This window comes from Microcebus murinus, chromosome 17 (genome assembly GCF_040939455.1).
Source record: "Microcebus murinus isolate Inina chromosome 17, M.murinus_Inina_mat1.0, whole genome shotgun sequence".
Lineage (NCBI taxonomy): Eukaryota > Metazoa > Chordata > Mammalia > Primates > Cheirogaleidae > Microcebus > Microcebus murinus.
In genome coordinates this window covers 5,622,064-5,640,098 of record NC_134120.1, presented here as the reverse complement: position 1 = coordinate 5,640,098, position 18,035 = coordinate 5,622,064, and positions in this window count along the sequence as shown.

Genomic DNA, 18,035 nt, shown 5'->3' with positions numbered 1-18,035 from the left:
CTCAAATTGAAATTCAGAAGGCAAGATATAAATAATTTTTAGGTAAGTCTTAAGAGAGCCAGTGTAAGTTATTTGACTATATACATGAACTAACAGAATGTTCAACAAAATTATTCTCTTAATGAATAAAGATGTAGGGAGATATAGATAAAAATATAAAATTTATGCAAATGTACCATGGCAAAAGATGGAAAAGAAAAAATAAGTAAGAAAAAAGGAAGGAAAGAAAAGGAGGAAGAAAACGAAAAGACAACTGGGAAAGAAGAGGGAGTTTGGAAAAAAAACAAATGAATAATTAATTCAGGATAAATATGTAACTGAAAGAAATGAAATACTCCATGAGGGTTAATGTTGTAAAATAATTTAATAATATCAGTAATTAATTAAATACCATATTCTGATAAGCATAATGTAAGAAGATAATTTTCGAACTAAAGAAATTAATAGATGTCCGAAAGAACATTTTATGAAAAATAGATTATATATGACAACTGCCAAATAGACATAGTGCTAATTAATGACATAGAGAATATTTTTGATGTAATCCCAATGATGACAGAGAAAAATACAAAACAAATGATGTCATTACAGAAAAAATAAGAGATATGAAGACAAACGTGAATCAGTGCCCAGATTTTAATGTGGCAAACACACACAAAAAAACCAAGAAAATTATTCACATATAAAATACACGAAAATGTCTTTAAATGAAATATTCTATATAGACTTGATAACAATGCCACATATAAAAAAAATAGAATTAAACAATCAACAAATTTATTCTGATTAAATTATTATTAATAAAAGTGTAGAATAAACAGTTCTTTAGTGTTTTAGCTCCAGCTGTAGTAACAAAACAGCATAGACTGGATGGGTTACATAACAGAAATTTATTTCTTACAGCTCGGAAGCCTGAGACATTCAAGATCAAGGTGCCAGCAGATTTGATTTCTAGTTAGGGCTCTCTTCCTGGCTTGCAGAAAGCCACCTTCTTTCATCAATACAGACAAGTAGAGAGAGCCTCTTCTTATTAATTAAAAGACATATATTCTATTGTGTGTTCCTTACCCTCATAGCCTCACCCTAACCCTGATTATCTCCCCAAAACCCTATCTCCAAATACCATCACATTGTGAGATAGGGCTTCAACATATGAATTTTCTGGGGTTGGGGGAAGGCAGAATTCATTCTACACCATTCAGTTACTCTGGCAGAAAAAGAAAGTTATCTAAGGGAGAGACACTCAAGTTAGCTTTTGACATGTTCAAGATAAAATTCAATACCTCAAGACAGTGAAGCAAAGTTTAAAGTTTATATGTTTCAACTTAAATAATTAAGGGTATCGTGTATTTCAGTTGTTAATAGAACATAAATGCAGAGCAAAACAGTCATAGAAATGCAAAACATGATGAAGATATTCGTCATCTACTATCTTTTCACAAAATAAAAAGTTATTAATGGATATGTTGTGTAAAAGTTCTGAGTGCTGAGAATTCAATCATCAATATAAATATTAAACTAATGATATGTAACAGTGTCAAATATTTTTTAGAAGACTAAATATAAATGCTATAAAAACTTGCTATATATTAATAAAACTAGTAAGGTATCTACTACATATTGTGGATGGACAGAATTGCGTATATCCACATCTTCCATACTTGAAGCCAACTGATTCTTTCTAAAAGGTAAATCTGTAGTTGTAAATTAGTCTCAACTCCATATTGCTATCGTCTATTGGTTTTATGTGGTTTTTTTGCTTTTTTTTAAACATTTTTAGGACAGGAATCTATCATCTATTTGCTTTTCATAATGTTCCATGGATTTGAGAATCTCCCATAGTGAATAAAGTAAATGAAATTCTGTAATTTCTTCAGTATTATTTTATTTTGATAATATAAGGTTCAACCAAAATTAAAATTGAATTATGTTCAAAAAACATAAATATATATATATAATATCCCATATTTAATAAAAATATTTTGCCTGACCTTCTAGCTAACAATCAGGCCTTCTAATTCATATTTTTTCTATCATTATTCTTTTCACAAAGAATTTCCTGAAATGATGTTGTTATAGATTTATCATGTCTATTTCTGAAAGATGAATTTTTTACTTTCTTCTTTGAAGTTTTGTTTTTGTAATGTCACATATAAATTTAATAAATTCAAAAAGGTACTATTTTCAAAGAATTGGATTACACCTGAGAACTAGAAGCTTTAAAGTTTTTGTCAGATGTTGTTATGCCCTTTGTACTTTACCAGAGATATTTTCTTCTTTAAAATGTTTATTACTCCTTCTGCCCCATTTGTTCTATTTTCTTCTGGACAAACATCAATTCTCTGTGTGGTGAACCTCTGATCCATGATTAGTTTAAATTGTGAGTCCCTTGCCCTCTGTTTCCTCCCATTGTTTTCAATTTATCCTGCAACTCATTAATTTCTAAAGTGTTATTTCTCACATCTACAGGTTTTAAAATTCGCTACTTCCCATCTGTTTTGGGGTCAATGTTTCCTTGAAAATATATTGAGTGACAAGGCTTATTCTATATTATCTAATGTGTTTCCTTTTCCTAAATGTGAAAGAGTAAACTTTCACAACTTTTAAAAATTGTTTTGTTATCTGTGTCATTTTAACCCTTTATATTGTGCGCCTTAGGTATGTTTTTTTAATTCAACATTGAACGGGAATTTGACCCAAGCCTTCTATTTTCTTTATGTGTATGTAATATTCCTTCTACTTTCATAAAGGCATATTTACCCTGATTACCAAGTGACCATCAATGGAATTAGCCATTCACATAGCAGTAGACTGATTAAAATTTACTTTACCAATTTAATAATCTGGCAGCTTAAATGCCTTGAAAGAGAGAAGCCATTGTTAGGGGTAGTCCCACTTGGAGAATGCCATTTCTGTACATTTTTTTCTCTCTCTGTGAGTTTTGAGTGACCACTACATCATCAGTTTTCCATACTACTTTTTTTTTTTTAAATCATGCACCCAGTGTGATTCACTTCCTTCCCTGGTGCTGTTACCCCCTATATAAAGGAAGAGCTTCACATTATAATATCAATAAGAATCTGAGGTTCTACTGGTTTTCCTAATGGAGATGCTTTAATTTTCTGTAAATTTTCTGACCAGTGCTTTTCCAATAAACTCTTTACCATCTCTCTCACAACCCATGTTCGTAATACCCTTTTGTCTCTGAATTTTAAATATTCAAAATAAGTGCCCAGACTGAAACTGTTGGATAATCTATTGTATTTCTGTAGAAGTTTTGTCATTGTAACTACCACTGGACTGGATATACACGCTCCATGACTGACTCAAACCACTCTGCATGGGATCTCACACATAAAATCATCCCTACACCCTAAGATGAAAACATCCAGAATGCCTTAATGATGTAATTTTCATGGAAGAATGAATTTCATTCATCTTCTTAGGGTGATCATTAATAATACCACGCAGAGTCTGGAGTAGCTAAATTTGTGGATCAAGTAATTTGTATTAATGAAGCAGTGAGTCCAAAATCTGATGCTCAGACATTTGCTCCTCATAACCTACACAAAAATATCCCTATCTGCTAACACATATAGATATAGATTATGTGTGCTATCCAATGGGTCTGTCATAGCCTCATCTTTTCAAGGGTGCAGTTCCATGGGTCTGCCTGAAGCAAGCATTAGAATTTACAACCTTATCCCTTATCTAAAATTGAATTTATAGGAATAAATTCTTTACTCAAACCAGTCTAATCAGTTTCATTCTCCCAGAAAATTGGATTCCTATGATATAATTATGGTTGTTCTCTGATGACACTTGAACTAAGTGCAAATGCAGAAGTTTGAGGAGCCAAGCTTGATGCAAACGAAGGAAAGCAAAGAAAGCCAATTTGACTAGAAATGAAATAAACACACAAATAAAAAACATGGAGAAAGCACCTTGCTCTTTGTAGTCAACAGAGGTAAATTTTGTAAACTCAAAGTCAGTATGCTAACTTGCAACCTGGCCACTTTCCAGTTCCTAATACCAAGGCCTTGTTAAACTGGATTACACATCTTGCCCTTGTTTTTTTGCCATGTCTCCATAGATTTTCTGTATTTATTTTTTAAAATCTTTAATGAGATATAATTCACATACCATACAATCTACCCATTTAATGTGTGCAATTCAATGATATTTACTATGTTCACAGAGTTGTGGAATCATCATTGCAATCAATTTTAGCACATTTCATCCCCCCCAAAAGAAATTTCATACCCTTATCACCTTAAATTATATATATTCTTTTTTAATTATTTGAACCTACAATCTTGTCTTCATAGAGATGTCATAATTTAATATTAATAACATAAGAAAAATAAAACCAAGTCTTCAGATCAGATATCCACAAACAGGTTCTGCTAAAAGCCAGATCATAAATATTTTAGGTTGTGTGGGAAACCTAGCCTAGTGCATATTGTTTGTTTATTTTTAACCTTTTAAAAATGTGAAAACTATTTTTTTACATTTTTACATTACTACCATATAAAAATAGGATCTGCTTAAAGAGAAGGACTAATTGAGATTTTCCTTAATTTTAATGCCATCTATGTACTGTATTTTCATACAAAATTAAGTACTTACAAATTAATATATTTAAAATGAGTTAATTTCATTCGATAGAGTTATGATTTTTTATTAAATACTGTTTTGAATATAGATTTAACATTAGAATAAGGTTTAAATTTATAAAAAAGTTGCAAGATACTACAAAGTTCTTGTATAGCCAGTTTCATTTATTGTTAACATCTGGTATTACTGTAGTACTTTTGTCAAATGAATGAACCAGTATTGATAGATTATTGTCCACTAAAGGCCATTTTGTTTTGTCTACGTTTTTGCTTAGTTTTTACCTAACTTCTTTTTTCTGTTCCAGGATCCCAGTCTAGATATTATATCTTATTTAGTTGTTATGTCTTCTTAGATTCTTTCTCCAAGCCTCTCTTTGATTTTAATAATATTTATTATTATCATTTTAAATTGATATATAAAATTATATTGTATACAATTTGATATTGTGAGGTACATATACATTGTGTGATGACTAAATCTAGCTAATTAATGTATGCATTATCTCATGTACTTATCTTTTCGTGCAGAGAACATGTTTTTGATTGTCTTGGCAGTTTTGAGGAGTACTGCTCAGATACTGTGTTGAATGTCTCTCAACTAGGATTTATCTTAGGTTTTCTCATATTATGGGTTGTTGAGAGGAAGGCTACAGAGGCAAAGTGCCATTCTGATCACACCAAATCAAGAATACGTATTATCAACATGATATAATTGGTGATGTGACCTTGGACACATGGCCAAGGTAGTGTTTTTCAGGTTTTATACCACAGTGTGTTTATCTATTCCCCAATCGAGGGACACCTTGGTTGCTTCTGGCTTTTCTCAATTAGAAATAAAACTACTATAAACATTTGCATACATGTTTTTATGGGATTGGCCAGTTTTGTGATTTTAGCCATTTTGATAGGTATGTAATGGTATTTCACTGTTCTTCTGAGTTGACTTTCCACAATGACAAATGATGTTGAACACGTTTTCATATGCGTATCCTGAACACGTTTTCATATGCGTATCCATAAACTGTATATCTTCTCCAGAAAAACACCTGTGCAGATATTTTTCCCATTTCTTAATTTTTTGCTTTTTTTTATTGTGGAGTTCTAACTGACCTTTATATGAGTCCGATTCGAGTACTTTATCAGATATGTGTTTTGATAATATTGTCTCCCAATCTGTACCTTATCTTTTCATTCTTTTAACAGAGACTTTTAGAAAGTTGAAGTTTTTAACATGAATGCTTTTCAAATTATCAATTTTATTTCATGTAAAATGCTTTTTGTGTGGTATCTAATTCATTATTCATCCCAAGGTAATAGCAAATTTTCTTCTGTTGTTTTGTAGAAGTTTTATCATTTCTAAATGCATATTACATTTAGACATAGATCCACCCTGAGTTACTTTTTATGAAAGGTGTGAGCTCTGTGTCTAGGTTTATTTTTCTGCATATGGACATCCAATTATTCCAGCACCCTTTGTTGAAAGGACTCTCCTTTCTCCATTGATTTGCCTTTGTGTCTTTGTCAAAAATTGGTTGATTTCATTTATGAAAGTGTATTTATGGGAAGTATGTTCTGTTCTATTGATCTACGTGCTATTATTTTGCCAGTTACATGCCGTGTGACTATTGTAGCCTCATAGCAAATCTTGAAATTAGGTAGTGTTAGTCTTCCAACTTTGTTTGTCCTCTTCAGGTTTGCATTGGCTATTCCAGATATTTTGCCTTTCAACATACATTTTAGAATCAGGGGGCCAATACAAAGGTTTACTATGATTTTTAAAGGGTTGTATCATAGTGTCCTTTTTATAAGGATGTATGTGATGAATCCTTTCTGGGATTTATTGCCAAAAGTAAACTTTGCTGCTCTTTAGGACATAGAATGTCTTTCAACAAAAAAGTATGTAGTCTAAGGTCATTCCTTTTGTGCTATTGACATCAAAGAAACAAAGAAATGAATCACATTTAGAAATTACTTTACTGATTTAATGATTTAATTTATTATTTTTTCTGTGATTGTTAATGAATATTGTATTCTAATACCCAAACTTGCATACAAATATATACATATATTATGCATATACATATAATATATACATACAAATATATGCATGCATATATTTGTATATTCCAGCCCTATTAGCAGTAAGATATAAAGTATAACTAAAATTAGAAATAGGATAAATGTAAATGTGCAAAGATAGACTAAAAATGGAAATTTAAATCAAAATATCAATAAATATGCTATTACATATTGTTTCAGTAAAATTATTATAGTTTACATCAATTTGCTCTTCATATTAAATATAATAGTTATGTTTTATACAGTTTGTTTTGTTTTATTTCAAGTGTTTCTTTAATAGCATTGGATGCCATATGTAAATGCAAAACTCCATATGACTTGCAAAAAAAGAGAAAATGAACAGTATAATTTGCACTGGTATTTTCAGTTAGTAGAGATTCTAATATTTTATTGGAGCTAGAATTCGAATTTATAATTTTAGCAAAATATCTTTGGAAATGCACTGAGTTATTATCAGGGGAAAATGATGGGATGGGCCCTAATTTTACCTAGATTGTTTGAGTAGATGAAAGTTGGCAGAACAGAGAATTTGAAGATATATTAATAGCACTGTACAATAATTATTATTGCCACATGTTCTATAAGGAACTTACATAGTGCAGTAGTTTCTGCTATGAATGACAGAAAGAAGAACCACTCTACTTTAAATGGTTAAACTACTTACTCCAGTCTACCTTTTATAGATCATAAAAATATATATTACATATGATGGTGGTTCTTTCCTTTGCACATAAATAGCACTTTCCATCGATACTCTTGAGCAAGAACAAACAATGGCTTTTGAAAGAAAAGTGTGCTTAAGAGATATCATGTATATAAAAGTGTCACAGAACTGAGACGAGGACCCAGAAATCTTGTAAAATTTTTGTGTTCATAAAGCATACTACATTTTTTTCTTATTCAAAATGTATTTTGGCCTTTTTGCAAAATTAAAGTGACATTTCCAAAAATGGATTTCCTTTGGAAGTGAAGCAGGGACGAGCCTGGTTAGCACTTGGATGGGAGGCCATTTGTAAATTCAATATGTCAACCACCTGCTATCTCTAGCATTCTCATTCTTACCTCATATTTAGTTAATGAACTCATAATTATTCTTTAAGGCCCACATCAAATGGCAAATCCTTTGTGTAGGGTTTCTGCTTAATTCTAAGTACATCAGTGATTCTAGTATGTTACAATTTTAAATTATACATTTACACATTCATATCTACAAGTAAACTCTAAGCAATTGAACATAAGTGTACATATGACCAGCATCTTTTTATTACTAGAAATAAGCATACTACTCACCCCTGCTAAGCAGTAAAAAGTATGATCATACTGGTTTTTAGTTACTTGTGTGCCTTCTAGACCACATGTTATTAAATTGATATAAAATCCTCATTCATTAGATCATTTATTCACGTAGTAAATTTTTAAAAAAGTTTTCCATGTCTGTTACGTAAAGTACTTTGATCTCATTCAACTTCTAGTCTGTTGATTTGTCTCCTAAGGTATTTTTCATCCATTGGTATTCTCCTTTCTTTACTTTCCCTTTCTAGAATGATTCATGGTTCTTTATTCAATGATCTCCTATTAGTAACCTAAAATTTTCCACCTTTCGACCTTTGTTTCTGACCTGACCAGCTCAGATCTTCTGCAAAGCAAAAGTTGAGGCTGAATTGGAAGACATTTGTTCCGCAAATGCCTGTGAAGGATGAAGAGAACGGGTGCACACATAGGAAGGGAAAGTCTTCACACCAAGGTGCTGGTGTGATGCCTGTGATAAGGAAGGAAAGAGAGCAGGGAACAGGACGACTCTTAGGGCTGGGACAAACTTTGACAAAGCCCAAGTCCAGGCAGACCAACAAGAAGTCCCAAAGCAAAGACTGCCCATAACAGAATCTCCCGTTTAGCAGACATGACCCCCAACTTTAGTATCTTTACCACGCTCTGTCATAGCCTTGGAATAAAGGCTTTGATGAATCCCAAAGGTGTGTCAGCAGGAAGCTAGTAGCAGCCACACTGCTCATCGCAGATTCTTTTGAAGAGAAATCTGAATGCTGATCTCCATGGCTTTCCCCCATCCACCTCTTGCCTTCCACAGACCTGCTGCCCCAAACTTACTCAAATAGCACATCCTTCTCCGTTCTTGTGTGTCTCTATTCGCGGTGTGAAATAAAGTAGAGAGTGGTTTTGGGGACAAAATTCAGCTTTTCTCGGTGTTGTGGACTGTGTTCGTCCTCCCCTCCTTCATGATATATTTGCAATTCCTCCTCACCCCTCAGCTATCAGTGCTTGGTGACTTACAAGGTGGAGTGACTCCAATGCATGGTTTCCACACATGTCGGTTCACAGTTATAATAGTAAGGGAGAAAGCTGAAGAGGCCAAGTGAACCACCTGGGTTCTACATGTATTCCTTATGGCCTGGTAGTCCAAAGTGTCCCCTAACAAAATGTGCCCTCTCTGAGGAACACAGTGCTTAACCTTGTAGAGCCCAGAGTTGGAGGGACAGGAGACACAAAGGCTGGGACGTGATGCCAAGTGGGGCTACTCCAGCTTCCACACCTTGGTTCTTTGGGTTTCATGGGTCTTGGTTTCCAGACCCAAGTATTCCTTGTTATGGAAACATTAATGCATGTTCCTTTAGATGCATGGGGAGTCCAGAACTTTTTTGATTATATTAAAATTGAAGGCATGGATATTGGCACAGCCCTGGATAAAACTAGAATAAATATTGTCATTGTGAAATGTGAATGAACCTGGGTTGGTACCTTCCTCTAGCTTGGGGTATCAGCAATCACAAGTCCTTGCTGGATATAAACATCCTCTATTTATTCCTCCAGGGTTTTTACAAAGTAAGAGAAAATCAATGTAAATTTCTAATCTGTTATCTTGAATCACTTAAGAAACAAGCCTACAATGGGTAAGAGTCAACAGAAAGAACAAACAATATACGGTGAGTATAGAACGTACTGAGGACAACATAAATTATTAGATATAATTGATGACAAAACTACATATGCAATATTTAAGGATTTAAATTACAAACAAAAAAAACCAAGAGATTATAAAAATGGCAATGTACAGCTCACATGTGCTAATGCCTCTGATGGCTACTGATTCCCCTTCTCTGTTCTATTTCCTTCCTGAAATACCCACTTTACTGAGATTTGTGTTTGGTATCAAGTCTTTACTGTATCCTAGGTAATGAAAATGCAGGAGCTCAGTTTTTTCTCTGAATGTACATGAATATTGTTTATTCTCTTTTTATCCCTAAATCAAATTGTACTGCATACATATAATTTTTTTTCTCTCTTTCAGACATAGGTAAAATTTTTTTAATGTGTAGTGTTGCCTTTTCCCCCTTGTAACTTAGATCAATGCTAGCTATAAGAGTCTTTATTAACCTTTTTTATTTTATTTTATTTTTTATTTCACCATATTATGGGCATACAAATTTTAAGGTTGTGTATATTGCCCATGCCCCCCTCCCCCCTTGAGTCAGAGCTTCAAGTGTGACCATCCCCCAAAACTTCTGATAGATTTAACTAAGTTAATAAAGATAATAAGAATCACATTTTCTGAATTAAAAAAGAACAAGATGGAAAAAATGAACACCACATGTAAATGGGAGGAAGAAAATAAATTAATAAGTACTATATATAACTTACAGAGTACATATCTAAAGACAATAAACTACTGGGTGTAGAGAAATAATGTATGAATATTTTTAAATGAACATATTACTGAAAAGGTGATTGTTAGAAGTTATGAAATAATAATTTTAGTTTAATAGTCTTATTTTAGAGTACCTTTTTGTCAAATTAGTATTTAAGTTCTGGTTATCTCTGAGGTTTCTAGACTATAGTGTTCTGTGTCAAGTTATCCTTCTGTAACTTGTGGAGAAACAGTACTCTCCCAAGAGGCTATTTAAAAATTTAATTTGGACATAAAACCAGATATTAGTAATTATATTATATAGGATAACTCTTGGCCATAATATAGGATACTCATATGATCCTGATGTTATTTCAGACTAGATGCAGAGAGTGATGGATTAAGGTGTCAATGGCTTATCTTCTCCTATTACTTGGCTATGCTAGACACACATTTTCTGCGATGGTACAAAAAAATGGGATAATGCTGATTCCAACAAAACGTCATCCAAACAATAAACTCTGAAGTATATTCTACCTACTTGGAGTAACACAGAGGCCTTCTCTACAACAAAACCCCACCTCTCTCCCGCTCTTAGGACCACTGCCATACACTTCTGTTCTTCAAAAACACCAAATTTCTGAAAAGCTCCCTTTCTCCTGAGTCTGTTACACCACAACAATCTCTCTGCCATAAGCTTATGCCTGCCGAAGAACTAATCATAATGTAAAGAACTAATTCTTATTAGCGCAGCTACTTTTCTTGTATAGGAAGACAAAGTTTCATAAGATTTATAAAAGTATTTCTCTATCCATGTAATAATCAATAGAAATTTAATTTTATTATTGCACTCAATCAAATCTAACTGCAATAAAATCATCTATTTTCACTTTCCTTCATAAAGAAAATTTCTTTTTAATATTTTTGTAGTAAATTTTACATTCTTAGGCTGAAATCTGCTTTATTATTTTTATTTACCAAAGAGAACAACTAAAGAAGGCTGACGGATAAAAAAATATTTTAAAATATACTGTATGTTCTTGAATATAAGACAATAATTACTTAAATGGAACCACTTACACTTTTCTCCAGATAATGTGAAAAACTCTTTTTTTCTTCATGTTTATTGTTGCCAGAGATTCGGTGCTGTTTGTTTGCATGACAATGTTTAATTCAGGAATATTAAAAATAAAATAAAACTCAATAACTTACAGAAAAGTGCTAGCACAGCTGGAAAATGTCATTATTATTCTGCTTTGCAAAACAGTATTTTCATATATCCTACTGATATGTGATTATCATTGCATCTGCAATGCTAACCAACCATTTAATAGCACATCACAGGAGAATGCAAGTTTAGTACTGAGACTAAATATAGGCCACGACGTGTTACCATGAAATAGTGTGCTTAACAATAGGCTCAAGCCTAGACACAATCAGGAACATGGGACTTCACGGAAAAGAAAAAAATAGAAAAAGAAAAAATAAAATGCTAAATTTCCTTTTGTCAATTGCCAAAAATATTATTCTTGAGGAAAAATTAGAGACTATATTAATGCTGACTCATGCCATAAAAGTATAGCATATAAAAACAAATGATGCTTCATGCCTATAGAGATAAAATTTTATGGTGCGTGTGTCTGTGTGTGCACGCACACACGCGAACATGCATATTTTTTTCTTAGGTGATGTTTTTATTTATTTTTATTGCTTATTTTTTTGTGTTTTTATTTTTTTTATTTCGGCATATTATGATGGTACAAATGTTTAGGTTACATATATTGCCTTTGCTCCACCTGAGCCAGAGCTTCAAGCCTGTCCATACTCCAGACAGTGCGCACCCCACCCATTAGATGTGAATGTTCCCATCCGCTACTCCCCACACACACCTGCCAAACAGCTGATGAATGTTACTACTATGTGTGCACGTAAGTGTTGATCAGTTAATATCAATTTGATGGTGAGTACAAGCGATGTTTGTTTTTCCATTCTTTTTACTTATTCTTGATAGAATGGGCTCCAGCTCTATCTAGGATAATACAAGAGGAGCTAGATCACCATTGTTTTTTTTGTGGCTGAATAGAACTCCATGGTATACATATGCCACATTTGATTAATCCGCTCATGTATTGATGGGCACTTGAGTTGTTTCCACATCTTTGCAATTGTGAATTGTGTTGCTATAAACATTCAAGTACAGATGTCTGTTTTATAGAATGTCTTTATTTACTTTGGGTAGATGCCCAGTAATGGGATTGCTGGTAAAACAGAGGAGAAGACACATTAGAGGACAGCCAGGCAAGACGATAAGAGATGAAGTCTTCTCAGCCTGACACATATGTTCGTCTGATGGGAGACTGTCGTTCAGAAGGGATAATCCAACTCAAAATGGTGCAGGGAGAAAAGTTTACTTGAACAGTCATTGCACTTAGCAGACACAGAATCTTCCAATTTCATTTTCACACTATGGGAGACTCCAGAAACCAAAATTAAAAAAAAAAAATAGGAAAAAACAAATGCCTAGGCCAGAAAGCAAGAGAGAATGTAAAGGAAAGACAACACACACACACAATAAAAATGTTTACTCAATATCAGTTGAAGACACAGTCTTAAGAAAAATTACAAAAAGGAGGAGTATAGGAAGAACTGAAAGAAACAAAATATTAAGGCACAACCCACTATTGGACAAAAACTGCAGAACCAAGAAATGCTACTCAAGCCTGGAACTGTGAAAAGCTGAGGAAAGGCAGTGCCTCCAGGAGAACATGACATCAGTCTTGGCCCTCACCAGGGTTGTGTGGGCACAGGCTTCAGAAGCATCAACAGAGCTTAAGTTCAGGAATCCGATGAGTCACCTGAGGATAATTTTTCAGCTGGCACAAATGTGGAGAAAATATCACCTAAAAATCAGGTTGCCCAAACCACAGCAATTCTACAAGAAGAAGTAGCCCCAGGCATAGCCCAAGACCCAAAATATCCGTTCATAAGAGAACATGAGAGTGATGTCATTGCATTCAATGAAGAAGAAGTAAGACAACCAAATCTCAACACTTAGAAGCAAAATAGAAATTAAAAAGCTTTGAAAATGCTAACAATGAGATCATAAATTTTCCCTAATACGACCAATGACCATTGCTGTGACCATTCTAAATTTTTAAACCTAGGAATAGAAGGTTTCTGATAAGAAAAGTGAGAACATGCAAAAACAGATTCCTCTCCTCCTCAAGCCCCCTTCCCTGGACAGATATGGAAGCCAGTGTTATAGTTAACTTCATACATGGACAGACACAGACACACATACACGAACCTAGCTTGAGTTTAAGTTCGTAGATCATGGAGTTTTTAAAATTGATATAAACTGACTGGCACTTGATGCAGGTGAAACCAATTGTTTCTCTGGCCACTTTTCTTTATGTGCCAATAAATTTCAACAGTAAAGTGGGTTTGAACCATATTAGGAGGTCGGCAATTTTGAGCCTAGGTAATTTGTTTACTAATGTTTGTGGGAGGAAAGGAGCATTGTCATATAAGATGGGTAACTTCTGGTTCTTCACCTATCATGAACCAGAGTTCCAGACAAATTCCCCATCATGTGGATAAATAATAAACAATAGGATAAATAATGAATAAAGGAGATATTAACATAGGCCAAGAACCAACAGGAAAGCAGAAGGTTTGGACCCTTCTACCTGCCATTATCCCAATCCCATAAAGAGGCATTCCGTGCTCTGCATTCCAGTAGAGGGACTCCTCTCTCTTCCTCACGATTACCTCATGTTTTTAGATTAGCGTGTAAAAATATGTTTTGCACTACTACAAAGAGCTGCATTGTTAGACACACTGTCATAAAACTACAGGTATTATCCAATAAAATTTACAAATGAAGGTCAAGAATAGTGAATCAATACACCCTGAGTCTCTCAGATCTAGCTTTCTACAGTCCCATTTTCAGAGTGAGGACATAAACAACATGAAGTAAAGATTGATAGAAGGAAGCCACTTAGTTTTGGAATCTTTATGCTTTTATTACCCGATAGCTATGCAGATGATAAGTCTATATAATATGTCCTTTCTCCTGATAGATATACCCCATAAATCCATACATTTTAAATTTATTTATAATAACTGATCTAGACTGAACAGGAATATCTTCCTGAAAACATTTTTAAATGAGAAGAGGGTAGAGAGCAGCACCTAAAATCTTTACAGTTATGTTCTGGCCATTAAATTCCAACAGCATGCTTAGAGAGGATCTGTTTAGGGTCAAAAGAGGCCACAGGCCACAGGCATCTCTGACAAGTCAAGGGTCATCCTACAGACTCACTGCCAACCCTTTCCTTCTCACATTCTGAAGTAAATTATTAATATTAACATAAAAATAAAGTGAAACCACAACAAAAAGAGCTAGAAAGGGATGGGATAAAGCACAGATTTGCAGTCATAAGTCATGTATATACTTGGATAGTCCTACACCCATGATATAGTTTTCTAGATAAAACTCTTTTTAAAGATTCATGGATATAAGTCATCAAAAGTTATATCCTCACTGTGTATGCCACCTTATGTTTAGCACTAGAAATAATATTTAAAAAGTAACTAGCCCTATTTTGTAACAATTGCATTTATTTGAAATATACTGGGAAATCAATACAGTGTCACAAACTTATTGCAACAATAGGTTTTATATTAAATCTCAAGCAAATTCACAAGGTACATGTTAGCTATTTATTTTGGGGTGGGGGATTGAATTTCTAATCAACCACAGGAATCACCAAAGTCCAAATGTGAGTCATAAACTTGTTCCCTATAATTGTTGGTTTTCTAACACATTTGGCTATTAAAGAAAAACAAGAAGAAGAAAGGGAAAGAAAAAGAAAATAAAAAGTGGTGGAAAATATTTAGTTGATAATAATTTACATGTATTTTTTTCTGACTACATGTAGTCAGAAACTGTCACGGTTAAGACAGGAATTTGAGAGAGTGAATGTATGTTTTTTAATTGCAGCAAATACAGCAAATTATCCACAAGTCCACGCTCTTCATACAATAAATAACAATCTCATCAAAATATGAAAAAGAACAATATTACATCTAAAATTGAAAAATCAAACTATGGTCTTTTTATGTTTGGCAAGGAAAATACTCCTTGTGGCTTTACTTTGGCTCTTAATGTTTGACAACTTTCTACAGACATCTTCATATACAAAGTGATTATGTTGAGTAGTTGAGTTCATTAGTTACAAAGAAGGAAAATGAAATTAAGCACAATTGAAATATCAGTTAAAGATGGGTATTTTAACACATTGATATAATAAGGTTAGCTACTCTATATTGATATGTTGAAATGATGTTCTTTTACATGCCATATTTTAAACATCCTAATAAGACTACTTCTAATTGTTCGGTATTCTCAATTGTTATCCATAAAAAGCAAATTATGCATGTAGAGACATATATATAATAACATATGTATCATAGACATCATGATATTTATTTGGGTACATCAAAAGCACTCAACACTTACATTACTATATAGTAATACCAAGTGAAGTGGATCTTCATTAAGTCACATTTTAAATTTCAGAAACTATAATTGAAATAAATCCATATCAGTTTGAAATATAATTCTTGCTGTGAATAGGTAAAAAATTATCATTTTATTTTTAAATTAAGTCTTTTGACAGGAGCATATTCAATTCTGGAAAAATGTTGCAGTTCCAATGTTTTTCTTAACTATATACCTTTTAATCTTATTGGCACAGCTTTCCTTATAAATATGTTAATTTAATTAATAACATTACCATCAGTTTTTGCTTGTTAGAAGTAGAGTCTGCCTCTTTCCGTTAACTTTGCATATATCTACTTTGTGACATCTTGAGTTAATCTTCCAGTTTAATTCTTAGGAAATAATGGCATTTCCCTTTATTCATGTATTACAAAGGATATTGGGTGCTGTGTCTGTGAGATACTGTGAAGACTATACTGTACACAATATACCAGCACAGTCTAGTAAATTACCAGGTGTATATATAAACAGAAACTGTTGTCATATTGATGAAGAAAACCTACATGCTGCCAAAATCTAGACTAGTGGTTCTTAAGCAAGGTAATTTTGCTCCCCAAAGACATGGGTAAGGGCTGGAGAGCTTGGCTGTCACACCGGGAGTGGGAAAAGAGGGCTTGATGCTGACATCCCTCAGATAGAGGCCAAGGATGCTGAAAGTCCCGCATAGGAAAGAATGATCCAGTCCAAGCTAACAATAGTGGTGAGGTTAAGAAAGTAATCTATATTAAGGGAAGGCGGGCCACTCCAGACAACATAGAAGAAAACCTCTATGAGGAAGTGATAGCTAAGTGAAAATGCAAAAGATAAATAATAGTGTGAAAAGAACCTGGATATCTAAAAGATAAGGTCATTCATGTCCTAAGCTCCGCTAAAAATTCTAAATTAAATCTAACAGGAATTGGAAATCCCATGATAGTTTTAAAGAAGGAAGTAATCTGATTAATTATACATTAATAACAATATAGGCCCACAATATAGAGTATGATTGTAATATAACAAAGATACAAGGAGGGCATATTTTTATCTTAATAAACTGCAAAATATGTAGATATTTTGACTCTCCGTGATGGTATAGAGATGAAACATGGTGGAAAAAATTAATAAATATGTATAAATAAATTGCAAGATTTAGCAATAGATTTCAATGTAGTGTTTAGAGAGATGAAATCAAGAATAATCCACAGGTTGGTGGGGGAAGAGAAAGTATTGCCTTTTGTTGATTTGGAACACACCGGGGGAGAAGAATTATAAAAAGATGCATTGGGGCATGTTACATTTGCAATGCTTATCAAATATACAAGGTAAATATTGAAGAGACAGTGGCAAATGCTAGTCTAAAACTCAGAAAATAACTTGATCTTACCTTTTAGAACATGAAGGGCATGTCTTAAATGTCAGAATGAATATGATCACATAGGATAAAGTCAGAAGAAAAAGAGGCAATATCTATAACGAAGCACTTTGGATCTTTAGTATTTATGGTCTGTAGAAGAAGATAAAACATAAGGAAAGTTCAGAGCAGTGAACAACATATACATGGAACTGTGGCCTTCAAAGAAATGAAACAAACGGATGGTTTCAGGAAAGAGGAAAGGGTGGACCTTGTGAACTACTATTGAGGGCTCAAGTAGACTGAAGACTGATTCCTTGGAAAAACATATATGTGCTACATTTGGAAATAGGTCTATCAATAACTTTTGGCATGTAAATTTTTTCAGCAAGGACAGAACCAGGCACAATTGGAGCAATGTAATCTTCAAATGATTTTATTGTTGATATTGATTTTTAGAAACATTTTAGAAAACATAAATGTTTAGCATTTCCAACAAAAAGAGAAGGCAATAGTGATTGAAATTTTAACAAAATTGATTTTTTTCAATAATAGATTAGACAATAACTTAGGGAATTGAAAACTAGATCTGAAGAAAGTTTTCAGAATATTTTAAGATGAGTAAAATATGAAAGTGAGGTTACAGATACAGTGGGTGAAGTTAGAAAGCTTAACATAAAGTTAAGTAGAGTTCTAATTAATAGATCAAAGGAGAGTCAGTGTTTGAAGGTGTAATGACTGAGAATTTTTTTTAGAATCAGTTAAAAACAAGAATCATTAGATAAGTAAGGATGATGGATTCCA